General features: G+C 36.8%; 1 pseudogene; it reads left to right on the forward strand.

The window, feature by feature from the left end:
• The first annotated feature begins 1,797 nt into the window (after nucleotides 1–1,797).
• Nucleotides 1,798–1,896, forward strand: LOC138819583 (U6 spliceosomal RNA; annotated as a pseudogene).
• Nucleotides 1,897–15,337: the final 13,441 nt, after the last annotated feature.

Genomic DNA, 15,337 nt, shown 5'->3' on the forward strand with positions numbered 1-15,337 from the left:
CTATCTGATACAGCTGAAGGAAACAGACACAGAAAATCTGCAACAGGAAAAGCTCTCCCCAGACCCTCAGACCAGCTATTCCTAAGCAATAGAAGACCAGTCAAGTCTAGCAGAGTAGTGATATTTTCACATTCATATGAGAATTCCAGATTCGCAGAATTTTCTATACCTTTTTTTTTGCTTTAATGTAGTAAAGTGGGTACATATTAAAAATAAACTACTGGATTATCAAACAACAATACACATTTGCCTGATACTAGTTTGAATTAATAAGCAGAGTAAAAAATAAGCAATCTCAAGAAATTACCAGATTCCTTGCTTCCTTCTTTGTTTTATCAAAATACTTCATAATTATAGTCTTTACACCTTAGCATCATTTTTATAATGTAAGAGTGCTGTGGCTATTGGCTAGTATTTAGGTAAATGCATTTATTGTAGCTACAAAGTGACTTAGCTGCTAGAATATTTTGTGCAGAAAGGATGTATTTTCAGCATTTCCAAACTACATGGGACAGGTAAAATTCTTGATCATAAGAAACAGATTCTCTTTCATATTACCTTCTTAATTTTAAGTGCTTCAATTGTAGTGAAATGTCCATGATCTCATTTCTTCGATGTAGGTCCATACATTCCTGTTTTACATTGTGACATTAAGTTCACAGGCACTTTGACCAAAATAATCTTCATGTGAAAAGTGAACATCAAGGTGTGGAGTATAAAGAAGTAAGAGTGAGCATTCTGCTTAACTTACTGGTAAAGAGAGACAAACAGTGGAAATACAAACACAACAGACAGCAAGGGTTTTCATGTAGAAAGTTAAAACAGGTGATGAAGCAGGGAATGACTAGTACTGCTCCTTAGTATTGGGTAGCCAGAAAAGGTCCTCTGAAAAACTTTAATTAGAGTGAAGTTATCCCTCATACTGGAAAGTCCTCATGAACTGTCATATGAAGGCTTAGGAAAAAGAGTCATGAGGCAATGTTGTGAGGCAAGGAATTCAAGTATTTGTTCATGTAAAAAAACAGTTGGATTTGGGGCTGGGAAGTAGCTCAGTGGCAAAGTGCTTGCCTAGCAAGTGTAACATCCTGGGTTCAATCCCTAGAATGAAAAAGGAAAAGAAAAAAAAAGTTGGATTTTATTTAAAGGGTGACAGGGAACCCTTTCGAGAATTTCAAACAAAGGATGTATATGATTTGGCTAGTGTATTAAAATGATCACTCTGGAAATCAAGTGTGTAGTGTACATTGAGAGACTGGGAACAATGCAGGCACATAGCCATAACACAACCTTCAATTGCTAAAATACTGAAACATTCTCTACTAGAGATAGATAGACCTTATCCTATGTCTCTTGAATGTTATTTACATTGTTGGGTTTTTTTAAATATCCTATCCTTCACCCCACAATTGCCAAACAACATCATGATCCAGTAACTAAAGGATTAACATCTAGCCCAAGGAACCAGTTGGGAACCTACAGAGCTCCAGCAACTCCTGTTTAATACTAAATAATGTTTAATTTTTTTGAATAGTATTGCTAGTATAATATTAGAAATATTCACTTTAGCTGGGCACCGGTGGCTCACACCTGTAATACTAGTTACTCAGGAGGCTGACATCTGAGGATCATAGTTCAAAGCCAGCCCAGGTAGGAAAGGCCATAAGACTCTTATCTCCAATTAACCACCAGAAAACCAGAAGTGGTACTATAGCTCAAGTGGTAGAGCAATCGCCTTGAGCTGAAGAGCTCAGGGCCAGCACCCAGGCCCTATGACTGACAAAAAAGAAAAGAAATATTGCGCTCGCTTTGGCAGCACATATTCTAAAATTGGAACGATACAGAAAAGATTAGCATGGCCCCATGAAAATTCGTGAAGTGTTAAAAAAAGAAATATTTAGTTGATAAAGATGGGTATTTTGTATAAATACTGAATATAAAAATATATACATCAAGAACTTACTAACAGATTTGGTCCTGGATCTTGGAAATGCTAGCCCTAAATTAAATCGACCAAAGCATGGACACAGAAGAGAAGCAGACTGAATGATCACAAACAAGACCATTCTAAAGCTACCAGCACAACTATGCTTATTGCAGCATTATTTACCATAGCTAAGATATGGAACCAACCCAGATGCCCCTCAGTAGATGAATGGATCAAAAAAATGTGGTATATATAATAGAATTCTATGCCTCCATCAGAAAGAATGGCATTGCCCCATTTGTTAGGAAATGGAAAGACTTGGAAAAAATTATATTAAGTGAAGTAAGCCAGGCCCAAAGAAACTGAGGTCCCATGGTTTCCCTTATTTGCAATAACTAGCATATGCTGAGACAAGCAGAAATGGTCAGATAAGGTGATGTTAGGCAAAATAAACCCCAAGATAAGGATGCAAATGTTTTTTTCTTTCTTGCTATTGTTTCTAACATATTTATAAGATATTTCTTTGCTGCTTTGTATGTCAATCCCCCATGATATAACCCCTGTCTTCACTGTATTTGATGTTGGTATAATTTGTGGAGGGGAAGGGGAAAAACAAATTGTTTAAATAGGGATATAGGTGGACCCATTGCAACAATGAGATGTACAAGACTTTATGTCGCAAAACAAACTTTACAACTTTGGCACTGGCGAGGGGGGATGTGGGGGAAGAGATGGGAAGGGAAGGGGAAACAAAGGAGGCAACACTGCTTGATAAGAAATGTACTCTCATTACCTTGCCCATGTAATTGTAACCCCTCTGTACAAGAATAAGTCAGTGATCCAGTGTGATAACACATGAAATCATCTATAATTGCTAAATAAATGGATAACTATCACTAACATACCCTGGGCTGCATCACCCACATATACAAGAGCCATTATTTTTGCCTCTCACAAGGTAATTCCAGGCAGAAATGTGAAAGGTAAGAACTCCATGGATTGGCCTAAAAGAGCTGAAACAACAGATGTTAATAGAGCAGTTAAAGTCTCCTAAAGGTGAGAACATGTAGAAATGATCTGTGTATCAATTTTTATCATATTAGAGATGATTTATCCACCACTTTGTTTTATTAAAAACTACACTAATTTTGAGATTGTTTTAATTATTTGAGTTGCATCAATTACAACGATGCTGCTTCTTCTGATATAATTATTGAAATCAAGATGAAGAGAATGAAAAACAGGTGATGTAGCACACATTCTCCCTTATACTTTTACATCCCTCACTCTCGCCTTTGGTCTCATTGAGTCCTTGTATTATGAGACATGAATCATTTATTCATTGCTTTTCTTCCAGCATTGTTGAAATAACTGAGTGAATTACTACATGAAAGCATGCAATTTAAGTGTGCATTGTGACTTATACCAAGACATAGTGCATAGTGGAAAAAGTACTTGTAAGCTATGAAGAGTTGGTTATTTGTTTTGTATCTTCCAAACTTCACTCCATGGGCAACCACAGTATCTTATACTTATTCCAAAGAATTTACCATCCTTCATTGGAGTAAATAAGTTACTATTGAAGAGAGCAGACGACAAGAATATCATCTATCTAATTTACTATACCTAGAGGCTTAAGTTCAAAGTCATGGCATGATTCCTAAAGCAATTTGACCTACACTGTACCAAAAAATTCTTTAAAATGCCAGTACTTTCCTGGCTCAAACCTATAATCCTAACTACTCAAGAGGTTGAGTTCTGAGGCTTGCAGTTCAAAGCCAGCCTGGGCAAGAAAGTCCATGAGACTCTTATTTCCAGTAAGCTGGAAGTGGTGCTGTGGCTCAATTTGTAGAGCACTAGCCCTGAGCTGAACAAGCTCAAGGACAGCACCCAGGTCCAGAGTTCAAGCCCCAGGACTGTCAAAAAAAAATCCAGTGGTTCAAATTGTCTGCCAGTATTTTTTAACTTTCTAATAAGAATTAGACAGTATTCTACAACAATTAAGAGCAAAAGATTTGGATTAAGACTTCTTAGGTTTGAAATCTAGCTCTATGACTAACCTTGAAAAAGTAATTTAACCACTTTGTGTTCATGCAAGTTTAGGATAATGATAATAGCCATCTCTGGGATTATTGTTAGGAGTAAATAGAAAATTGATGATCATATAAATTAAGCAACTTGCTCCCCAGTTCACAGAGGTAGACTTAATGGGTTTGATCAGGGAATGCTGTGACCAAGTTTAAGTTTTGAACTATAGAACTGACACCATTGACATCTAATTCCCAACACTCCTTATTTTTTCTCTTGCTCTATATTCTTCCATGGTGCTTACTATCATCTGAAGAATTATTTGAATTTCTGGTTGTCATTTTCTTTGCCCTACCAGAAGATAAGCTCCATAAGGATTGATAGGCAAGCTGCCGCCATACACTAATAGCAAATAAATAAATAGCTGTCACATATGCCACTATTCATACAGCTTCTTACCTTCCTACTCACTCACTTACTTGGTAGCCCTTACTTCTAGGGAGAAGCTATTTTGGTGGAGTAGACAACATTCTAAAAGTCTGAGGATTAAGATTTCAGGCAGTAGTCTCCTGGTTACTCAATTCAACTAATAGTATGGAAAGCTAGCTAAACATCAGTTATCCATTCTAACATTTTCCTCAGAAAAAAAAGTTTAGAACCAGAGGCTGGGAAGGTGGCTCAGTGGTAGAGCGCTTGCCTTGCATGCCTGAGGCCCTGGGTTCGATTCCTCAGCACCACATAAGCAAAAAGAAAAAAAGCCGGAAGTGGAGCTGTGGCTCAAGTGGTAGAACACTAGCCTTGAGCTGAAGAGCTGAGGGACAGCGCCCAGGCCCAGAGTTCAGGTCCCATGACCGGACCCCCCCCCCAAAAAAAGAAGTTTAGCACCAAACATTAGCCAAATTAGATCTCAAAGGCCAAGTGCAGATACAAACAGCACAATAGAATAGTTTATTTGACATTTTATCTTCCCTGAAAAAAAAAAACACATACTTTTAAAGTTTATCACTACTTTAAAAAAAAAAAGTGTTTTCACTTTAACACCTTTGAGAAGAAATGCAATGCAATTTCTGAATTTAAAAGACAGTTTAAGTGTCCTGTAACTTTAATACCTTAAATTTATCTTTAGTTATTTGAAATTCATATGTATTGTTTGTACATATAAATGATTATTTACTTAATTTGCTGAAATTATAATATGGGCATTCCCGAAGGCCTAAGAGGAAGGAGACTTTTCATAACTCAGCATATTATTGTTTTATGATGTTTCCTTATCCCTTTTGAAAGACTTCCATTGGATTTCACCATATAGCACGTATTATGAGATCCAGCGTTTTGGGACCTTTCTTTACTTCCTGCTTTTGATCATGTCTTGACCCCTGACTTGTTCTTGAAAGTACAGGATGTAATTTTCCCTTACCTCCCAAGCATTTCATACTGCTTATTTGTGTCACTTTTTGATGGCTTCCTAGACCTACCTTTGGTCAGATTCTATGAAATGAGCCAGCTGAGTTTTCCCTGAAGAGTTTTGATTTTAGGAAATCTCAAGTTTTAAAATAAGGGACTGTTAACAAATCTGGCCAATATATTGTAGGTAGAGCTATTATTTTTATTATTTTCAACAGAATAGCTTTCCTCCAAAGGAATCTCTGTCTTTCAAGGCTGGTTACAAATACAAATAATAGTCTTGAAAAGATAGTCCAAAATAAAATTTGTTGTAAAATGTGTAGAGACACCATAGAGAACTGACTTCAATTTAGCTACACTTTGATAAGGACTTTAGAGATACAAAAAACATTAAAGTTTTATGAAAACTGTCACTCAGCTTTACAAAATGTTATTGAAGAGTTCAGCAAAGCACAAGCATAACCACTATGTGCTAGTCATTGAAATAAAAAAAATTTAATGTCAAATGACTAGCAAATAGTAACCATCAGTAATAAAAAATTGTTACCACTCTTCTGACATGTGGCAGATGTATATTTATCCCATTACACAAGTATTTAAATAGTATATATAACCTGCTGTTAAAGTATGAATTCTGTTATAGATTGATATAAAAGAAAAAATAATGACAATTGTGATGATTTTATAGTTGTATACATTTTTAGTGATTTGTTGGTGTCTTTATATGAAAAATTAGAGGAAAAGTCCGTAGCGTTGAAAATGTGAAATGAAATATATCACTATTTGGTACATCATCATTCTCTTCATAACACAAACACTATCTGTAGGTGCCTTACTTTTGTTCTTTTATGTTTGAACTCAGGACTTCCTTCTTATTAGGTACGTGCTTAAGTCATGCCATGCTTCTTGCTTTTTCCCCAGGACAGCCTGGTCTTGGGTCTTCTGATTTATGCTTCCTCACATAGCTAAGATGAAACATGCATACTACCACTCCCAGATTTTTCTGTTGAGACAGAATCTCAAGAACTTTTTACCTAGACTGACCTCAACCCATTCTTCCCAATCTCTGCCTCTTAAGTAGCTAGGATTACAGGAATGAACTACTACTGACTCTTAGATAAAGCTTCTTGAGTTTCACTGAGAAAATAAAAGTTGACTAGAAAGAAACATTTCATTTTCCATCACTAAATTAGCCAACCATGTTTATATTCATGGCTTCCCTCCAGTCAAGCTGAGTTAACTTTCCCTCCTTTCTCCCAAGGTTCTTTATACCTTGATCTCATCTTCCTGGAGCTTCTTCAGAGATTTTTTCTTGCATTTATCCCATCTCTCTGTTTTACATAATCAGTCTACTCCTTGTTACTATTAATCTTATCAGCCTCTTTAAGCTCTTGTTTTCCCCCCACTTCCTCAAAAGCATTGTCTAAATGGCTATTTTCTTCTTCAGCTCTTTACCTCTTTAACAAATCATTCTTCACTCCTCACCACCCAACAGAAAGTGCTATTGCCGGGGCTGGGAAGGTGGCTCAGTGGTAGAGCGTTTGCCTTGCATGCATGAGGCCCTGGGTTTGATTCCTCAGCACCACATAAGCAAAAAGAAAAAAGCCAAAAGTGGCTCTGTGGCTCAAATGGTAGAGCGCTAGCCTTGAGCTGAAGAGCTGAGGGACAGCGCCCAGGCCCAGAGTTCAGGCCCCACGACCAGACCCCCCCCCCCAAAAAAAGTGCTACTGTCAAGGTCAATATTTGTATGTACAATATACACAGAATTCCATATCATAATGCCAAACTAATATTCATTATAAATTCTACCCCAAAACGCAGCAATCAACTAATTAATTTATAATATACAAAAATGTCTGTTGTCATGTGGTTGCTGCAAATCAAAGGATATCATACAACTAAATATTTATTGTAGGTCATAGCATAATTATATGCATATACATACTTAGCATGTATGTATATTCGTATGTATATACTTGTATAACTCAAGAACTAGAAAACAAAAATGTTTGGTTTCGTGGAGATTTCTGACTGGACATGAGAAGAAGCATACAACTAAACTTGTATTAGGAATAATATAAAAACTATCCCTTCATAGCTACATGGGTAACTCCCTAAAAATTATTTGTCTCCTTGAATAAGCCTTCATTTTGGTCAATACCTGAGCTTTCAAAAGACTGTTCCTAAGTTTTTGTTTAATGGAGGAGCTATCTCATGCTGCCACATAGCAAATGAAGATAATAAAAACTACATGTATAAGACACACCTTTCTGGTTACCCCGCCTCAAATACCAAGGTAAATCAATACCATCAACTAAAGTCTAATATACAAGATGATAAATTGTACAACTGCATTACTTGCCATCTGGTAAAACAGTTAAGATTCGGATGAAATAAGCTAGTGAACATTTTGAACTCCTGAACCACATCGTTCATAGTACCTTACTTCATAGAATCACATTTAAATTACGATAAGTTCCTCTCTCTATAATCTTTAAATTTTGATGAACCTGGCGTCTACAGGCTTTTCCATATAGCCTATCAAGAAACTTGGGAAAGTGAGTGTTCAATGTTAGATTGAAAATAAACGTGCTGCTCTCAGATATTTTCTTCAGGATTGGCTGGCTTCAGTCTACCATGCTACAGTTTATTTGGGAGACTAAGAAAGATGCCAGAGTACAGAATGCTGCAAGCCAAGGATAGTTAAAGTAAATGCCTTTTGTCGGATTCACTTTGCTACTCAGCTTCTAAAAACCCATTTTTGTTTTGATAATTAACATTTAATCAGGAGAATAAGATAAACGCATTTGTGCATACACACAATTTTTGAGAAAGAGCACAGTTTTCAACATGCTCTATGGGAAATTGTTATTGGAAGTAGTCATAGTGACAGAGGTCAATCATAGAGAAATGTTAACAGAGGCATATCAGTAAAGAGCTAAGGGAGATCTAGAGGTGAAATTCAGTGAAAAAGTACCTACTTACCTTATATACTCTGTGCCTTTAGTTTATTCCCAGAAGATATTAGAAGATATTAATTTTTAAAAAGGGAATGGGACTGGGAATGTGGCTTAGTGGTAGAGAGCTTACCTGGCATACATGAAGCTCTGGGTTCAATTCCTCAGTATCGCATAAACAGAAAAAACAGAAGTGGCACTGTGGCTCAAGTGGTAGAGTGCTAGCCTTGAGCAAAAGAAGCTTAGGGTACAGTGCCCACGCCCTAAGTTCAAGCCATAGCATTGGCAAAAAAAAATCCATTAAATGTACCTCATCTACTTGTAGCTAAGCTACAAGCAAACTCTTGTGTATGTGTTCTTCATGATTTCAAGTCTGACAGGAAGCTTTGACTTACTGCTACTGTCCAGAATCTTATCATTAGCCTGGGAGAGATCAAAATTAGAAACATGGTTTCTACTAAATATGCATTATTTACACAGTACTGCAAAAGTAAAAACTGTAAGTCAAATCATCCAACACCAGATAATGATACAAACACGTACATAGAAAGAGTAGAAAGGAAATAGACTATAAGTTTGATAGTATGGAATTATGTTGCATTAACAAATATTCCTCAAATGTAATGACCTATAATTATAAAGAATTAATTCTTGGTCTAATTTTATGTCAGCTCTGGCTCTACTTCAGGTGTTCTCCTATGCAGTATGATAGAACAGTCTTTCTTTGGTATCTTACTCATTCTATGGACAAGAGGAAAAAAGCCAACAAGAAATCAAGTATAAATTTTAAATTTTGTATTGGGAATAATACATCGTTTCCATCACATCTCATTGGCCAAGGCAAGTCCCATAAAGAGAAACAGCTTTCCTAGGGCAAAACTAACAGTCATCACAGTGTAAAGTATTAAAAATATAGGAAAAATTCCTACAATGCCAAAAGATCCATGTCTCCTGGTGATGATGTTATTACTGAGTTTTCTTTTCTACATATATATATATATATGTTATTTTTAAAAATTATATGGAGAACCAGATGCTGGTAGCTCATGCCTGTAATCCTAGCTACTCAAGAGGCTGAGATCTGAAGATTGCAGTTCAAAGCCAACCGGGTCAAGGAAAGTCCATGAGATTCTTATCTCCAATTTACCACCAGAAAACCCCAAGTGGCAATGTGGCTCAAAGTAGTAGAGAACTAACCTTGAGCAAACAAGCTCAGGAACAGAACCTAGACCCTAAGCTCAAGTCCCTTGACTGACAAAGAAATAAATAAGTAAAATAAAATTATATATATATGTATATAAAACCTTTACTTGTTATTGATTTGTTTATTTTACAATATTAAGGATCAAACACAAGCCTTTGCACATGCTAGATAAGCACTCTATCACTGAGCTATATTTCCAGCCAATATGTTACCTTTTTTAAAAATTTTGGTAGTACTAGGAACTGAACTCAGAGCCTATACTCAATGTGTTTCTTTTAAAATTCTATCTCACCCCAGTTAGATTATCCAACATTGTGAATTAGAACAACAAATATTGGTGGGGATGTGGGGAAAAAGGAACCCCATTACACTGTTGGTGGGAATGTAAACTAGTTAAACTTCTCTAGACAGCAGTCTGGAGGTTCCTCAAAAAACTAAACACACATCTTTCTTATGACCCAGCCATACCACCCCTGAGCACACAAGCCAGGATACAGTAAAGACAATTGTACATCCATGTTCATTGCTGCACTGTTCACAATAGCCAAGTTGGGGAAACAGCCCAGATGCCCTAACATAGATGAGTGGATCCAAAACATACAGTACTTATATACAATAGAATTTTACATAGCCATTAGAAAGAATAATACCATGTCATCTGCAGGGAAATGGGTGAACCTAGAACAAATCATGTTAAGTGAGGTAAACCAAGCTCAGAGAGACACACAGCATGTTTTCTCTCATAACTGGAAGCCAGATCTAAATGTATGGAACATGATAAATTATACAGTACTCTAGGCATTCACACAAGGTGAGACTAAAGGAGGACACTCTTAGGGAAGGAACACAAAGGTACAATGTCTATGTGCCTCTGATCATATAAAATAATATTTATCAAAACGAACTCCAGGAAATGGAAACAAGAGGTTTCTTCACCTGTTCCTCCTCCTCTTTCTCCTCTTCTTCCTTTTCATACTCATTCTCTTCTTCCTTCCTTTCTCCCTGCCTCCCTTCTTCCCCCAGCCTTCATGCTCAGCACAAACCCAGCACCTTCCACATGCTAGATAAGCAACCTACACCTAAGAGCTGTGTCTCCACTGAGAGCTACAACCCATTCTCACTAGGTCATATTAAGGTTTCTTTTTAATATCTTTCCAAGCCTATAAGATGAAGCCATAAATACCAATTACATAACTAGAGAGTGAATATAGGCATGTGGGCCAGCGGTTTCCCACTTAGGATGACTTTGTCCCCCAGATCTTATGTGATGATGCCTGGAGACATTTTTAGTTTTCATAGTTTGAGATAGGGAGTGTTTGTAGAATCTACTGGGTAGAGGCCCGGTTCTTGTTCAAATGGTTAATAAGCACCAAAGTTAAGAAGCCACATGATTTCATGGTGGTGTAACTTCATTCAAGTGCTGGACACCTTACAGTGTAGCCTTCAGATATAAATGGTGATTTCCTATAGTACCATGGTCATAAAAATGTGATCTCTGATCCGACTGAAGATGGTGCTGGAAGTCAGATTTATTGACCCATCAAAGCATTCATTCAATCATCAAAGCATTCAATTGGGGGCTACATTTCAAATAACTTAGAATAATGTTTGAGTGATGACTAAGACGTGGGAATCTTTAGAGAAACTGCTCTGGTATTTTGTACAGGAAATTGTTGCTGACATGAGGAGGAGTATTTGAAAACAAGCAAGGAATGTTGTGACGGTTTGTCAGTCATGAGTAACTTCAAATTATACAATTATTGCCATCATTTGTGTACATGTCTGTCACTTTCCCTTCATCTGTTATGTATTTGGAAGATGAAGGAGAACAAGAGTGACATCATCACAATATTTAGAGATATCTTGTAACATTTATATTACACATTCTGTTGTCAAGGGTCATTAATTGACTACATCTTGACTCCAAATGCAAAGCAAATGTTCCATGGGCATCTCAATTTAAGATATTATTTTATAAAAGTTTCCATTCATATGAATTGCTTTGAAACAGTTCAAATATGACGTGCTTGCTTTCTTTATCCTTTCCTGTCTTTCCTGGTATCTTACCATATAAATTTTCGTTTATCAAAACTGAATGACTTCCTTTCACCATCTTCTCTCTGCCCAAAGTCCATATTCTCACAAAGCATTCCCCTCCTATCAGGACAGGATTTCTATCCGTATAACACTTACTGTTATATCACAGTGTTTAACTTTATCTTTCAACTAAGCTATGAGCTCCTAACAAAGAAAACACTTAGAATCTGTTTGTGTGTGTGTGTGTGTGTGTGTGTGTGTGTGTGTGTGTGTGTGTGTGTGTGTGTGTGCCCTGCACTCAGAGCTCACATCGGTAATCCTAACCACCCAGGAAGTTGAAATATGGAGGATAGCACTTCAAAGCCAGTCTAAGCTGAAAAAATCCACCAGATTCTTTCTGCAAAATAACTAACAAAAAGCTAAGTTGGAGGCATAGATCATGTGGTAGAGCATCAGTTGTGAGCAAGCAAACTGAGCATTAACCACCAGAAAGCAGGAAGTGGAGCTGTGACTTGAGTGGCAGAGCACTAACTGTGATTTTAAAAGTGAGAGATGACACCCAGGCTCTAAATTCAAGCCCAAGACTGGCACACACTAAAAAAGATATGCTGCCTCCAAAAAAAAATAAATTTCTAATAGTGGGGATTCCAACAGATAGTGCAATGAGCAGAATATTCTGAATCAAGAAAGACTCCCTAGAGGTCCTCAATTCCTTACTGCCTTCACCAGATGCTGCTAGTTCTAAAAGAAAAGCTACACTACTACATTTTCGCTACAGCCATTATTCTTGAAACTGAAAAATAGTTTTCTTAAATTATAGCTAAGGCCAGACATGGCAGCACATATCTGTTATCCCAGTATTTGGGGCAGGGGTTGGGGGTGGTGGTGGGGGTTAAGGCAGGAGGATCCTGTATTCAGGGCCAGCCAAAGGTACTTAGCAAGACCAGCCTGGACTACATAGTGAAACCTTGTCTCAAAAAAATAAATAAAAATCATAGTTCATCTGACACATATTGCAATGAAATGACTAAAATAATTTTATCTTCTTGCTAACAATGCAGTTTGATTTGGGATATATGCATTATCAATATTTATGCACATATACATGAAGCTATAAAACCTCAATAAGTAATACTATAATGAGATTTCTCAATTTCAATTAATTACATTTATAAAAGTATTATGTAAAACATCATCAGCTTTGTTTCTTTCTTCTTTTTCTCTTTTCCAGATTCAGCTTTCATTTGAAGCCTGGTGATTCACCTGTAATCCAAATCACTCAGGATTCCGAAATCAGAAGGACTATGGTTTGAGGCCAGTCTTGACAAAATGTTAGCAAGATTCACCTCAGTCAATAAGCTGGGTCTGATGGTTCCTGTTTGCCACAAGTAGGAAAATGCAATCTGAAGCCATTCTGAGACAAAATACAAAACCCTTCTGGAAATGTAGCTAAGGTAAATATGTACTGGGGGAATGGTTCAAGTGGTACAGGGAATTTCTGCACATAGAATTAAGTTACGCACAGCATTCTTAGTTTACAAATGGGTTGTTTCCAAAGTCATATATTTTCAATATATACTTATCACCTAAAATCTCCCATGTCAGACTATTTATTACTTAAGAATAAATACAGCTACTTTATTGGTAGTTGTTTTAGAAAACTCAGAAGACATTTTTTCCACAGAATCATCAAAATAATCCCCACAAATCAATTCCATGTATTTTGAAGTTCTTCTGTATTCATCCTTTGCTGCCAGTTTCCAGTCTTAAACTACAGTATTTTCTGGTACTAAGTCCATTCTCTCCAAATAAGAATAACCTTTAAGGTTTGGAAAAAATTATATTAAGTGAAGTAAGCCAGGCCCAAAGAAGCATAGGTCCCATGGTTTCCCTTATTTGCAATATCTAGTATAGGTATGAGTCAAGCGGAAAAGAACAGATAATGTGATGTTAGGAAAACGAACCCTTAAATATGTATTTTAATGTTTTCGTTTCTTTCATGCATGTGTTTCTAACGCATTTATAAGATTATTTCTTTGTTGCTTTGTATGTCCCTCCCCCACAGTGTAACCCCCGCTTTCACTATATTTGATGTCAGTATAACATGTGGAGGAGATGGGGACAAACAAGTCGTTTAAGGATTCAGGTGGACCTGTTGCAACAATGAGAAGTACAAAATGTCATGTCAAAACCAGCTTTACAATGTCGGTGTGGGGGGGGAGGGGGGTATAATTGGGTGGGGGGAGGGGGGAGGCTGGGAAGGGAGGTGAAGGGTAAACAAAGGAGGAGGCTGCAATGCTTGGTAAGAAATGTATGCATTATCCTGCCCATGTAATTGTAGCCCCTCTGTACAGTATGTTCTCAAATAAAATAAAATTAAATTTAAAAAAAAAAAAAAGAATAACCTTTAAGAAGATGGCAAATAAAAACTTTTTCAGCAAATGGTAGAGATCAGTACTTTGACACTCAAAAAGCAAATCAGGAGCTAAATCAACCCCCTACTCCTGATGCATAGCCACTGTTTTCATCAGTGCTTAGTGGTCCAAAGACCTACTAGACTGAGGGAAACAGTCTCTACTGTGTGAGGGAGAGGACTGTTTTCCATTCTCTCCTATTCAAAGCGTTCCAGGAAGGGATGGTTCTGATAACCATGACTTCTGTCACATCCGGAAGACTAGCCTGTCCAGTCCCAGGCATAGTGTGAGAGAAAAGACACCACATCCTTGGTGCTGTTACAAAAATTAGCCATTCCTAAAACTTGACTTTCTTTTGTGATGTTTAGAATATAATAATTTGCCTTTAGGTGAAGCTAGTGCCTAGCAGATTTCTTTTACTTGCAGCTAAAACTATCCCAAACATCCTGATATCAAACATTTTAGAGTAAAGAGAACCCTGTACTCTTCTATAATTCCCCAGACTTGATTTTTCTGAGACAGTTTTGGGCAGATAAACTCATGCTTACAGAGGAGACATTCTTGATTACTGTTAGACTTGGTACTTTGTGATTTCCCAAAATTGAAAGGAAAATTAATCTTCAGATCCTAAAAGAGGCAAATGGCAAGAAGACTAAATACAAACTGTTTTTCTTTTTCTACTTCAAATGATACTCAAATCTCAACCAGTTTATTTATAGCAATCCACTACCATGTCTAAAAAGTCTAAGAGTGTGCTCCACTGGTAGCTGTCCTGAATTTCAAATTATCCTGAACACCCGTTCCTAATCATGGAGATCTTGATGGGAACTAAATTTGTTCTCTATACAGAAATTGCTCATGTTCCAAAAGCAGTTTCTCCTCTGGCCAAATTAGCTGTGTAAATACTACAAATAAAAATATATGTAGGGGCAAGTGGATTACAAAAAGACATTTCCTTATAAATGATCCATGTGATGCCCAAATTAAAATGCATCGTGCAAATAGAGCCTGGGAAAGATTAGTGGGCTAAAACAACTGGTGCCCATAAACTGCCTCAGAGTTTAGACCAAATTCTCAATAGCAAACAGTTAAGAAAGAAAAAACCACTGGGAAGAGAGAAGAAACCTTAGGAAATAGTATTTCAAAATCCTAAAACACAAGCTGGATTCTGAAAAACAAAGGAAGCTGCAAGAGGAAAAACACTGATCAAGGATTTCCATGGTTTGCACATTTTTTCCATTTAATATGTTCTTATCTTCTTGTAAACAATTTAACTCATTCTTTCTTTTTTTGTTAACAAATTGTATATTCAAATTTGTATAGTGCTTATAACGGGAATAAACAAAACATGCCTAACATCTCTCGCTAT

The sequence above is a fragment of the Dipodomys merriami genome, unplaced genomic scaffold (assembly GCF_024711535.1).
Source record: "Dipodomys merriami isolate MVZ:Mamm:240054 unplaced genomic scaffold, mDipMer1.0.p SCAF_8, whole genome shotgun sequence".
In the NCBI taxonomy this organism is placed as follows: Eukaryota; Metazoa; Chordata; class Mammalia; order Rodentia; family Heteromyidae; genus Dipodomys; species Dipodomys merriami.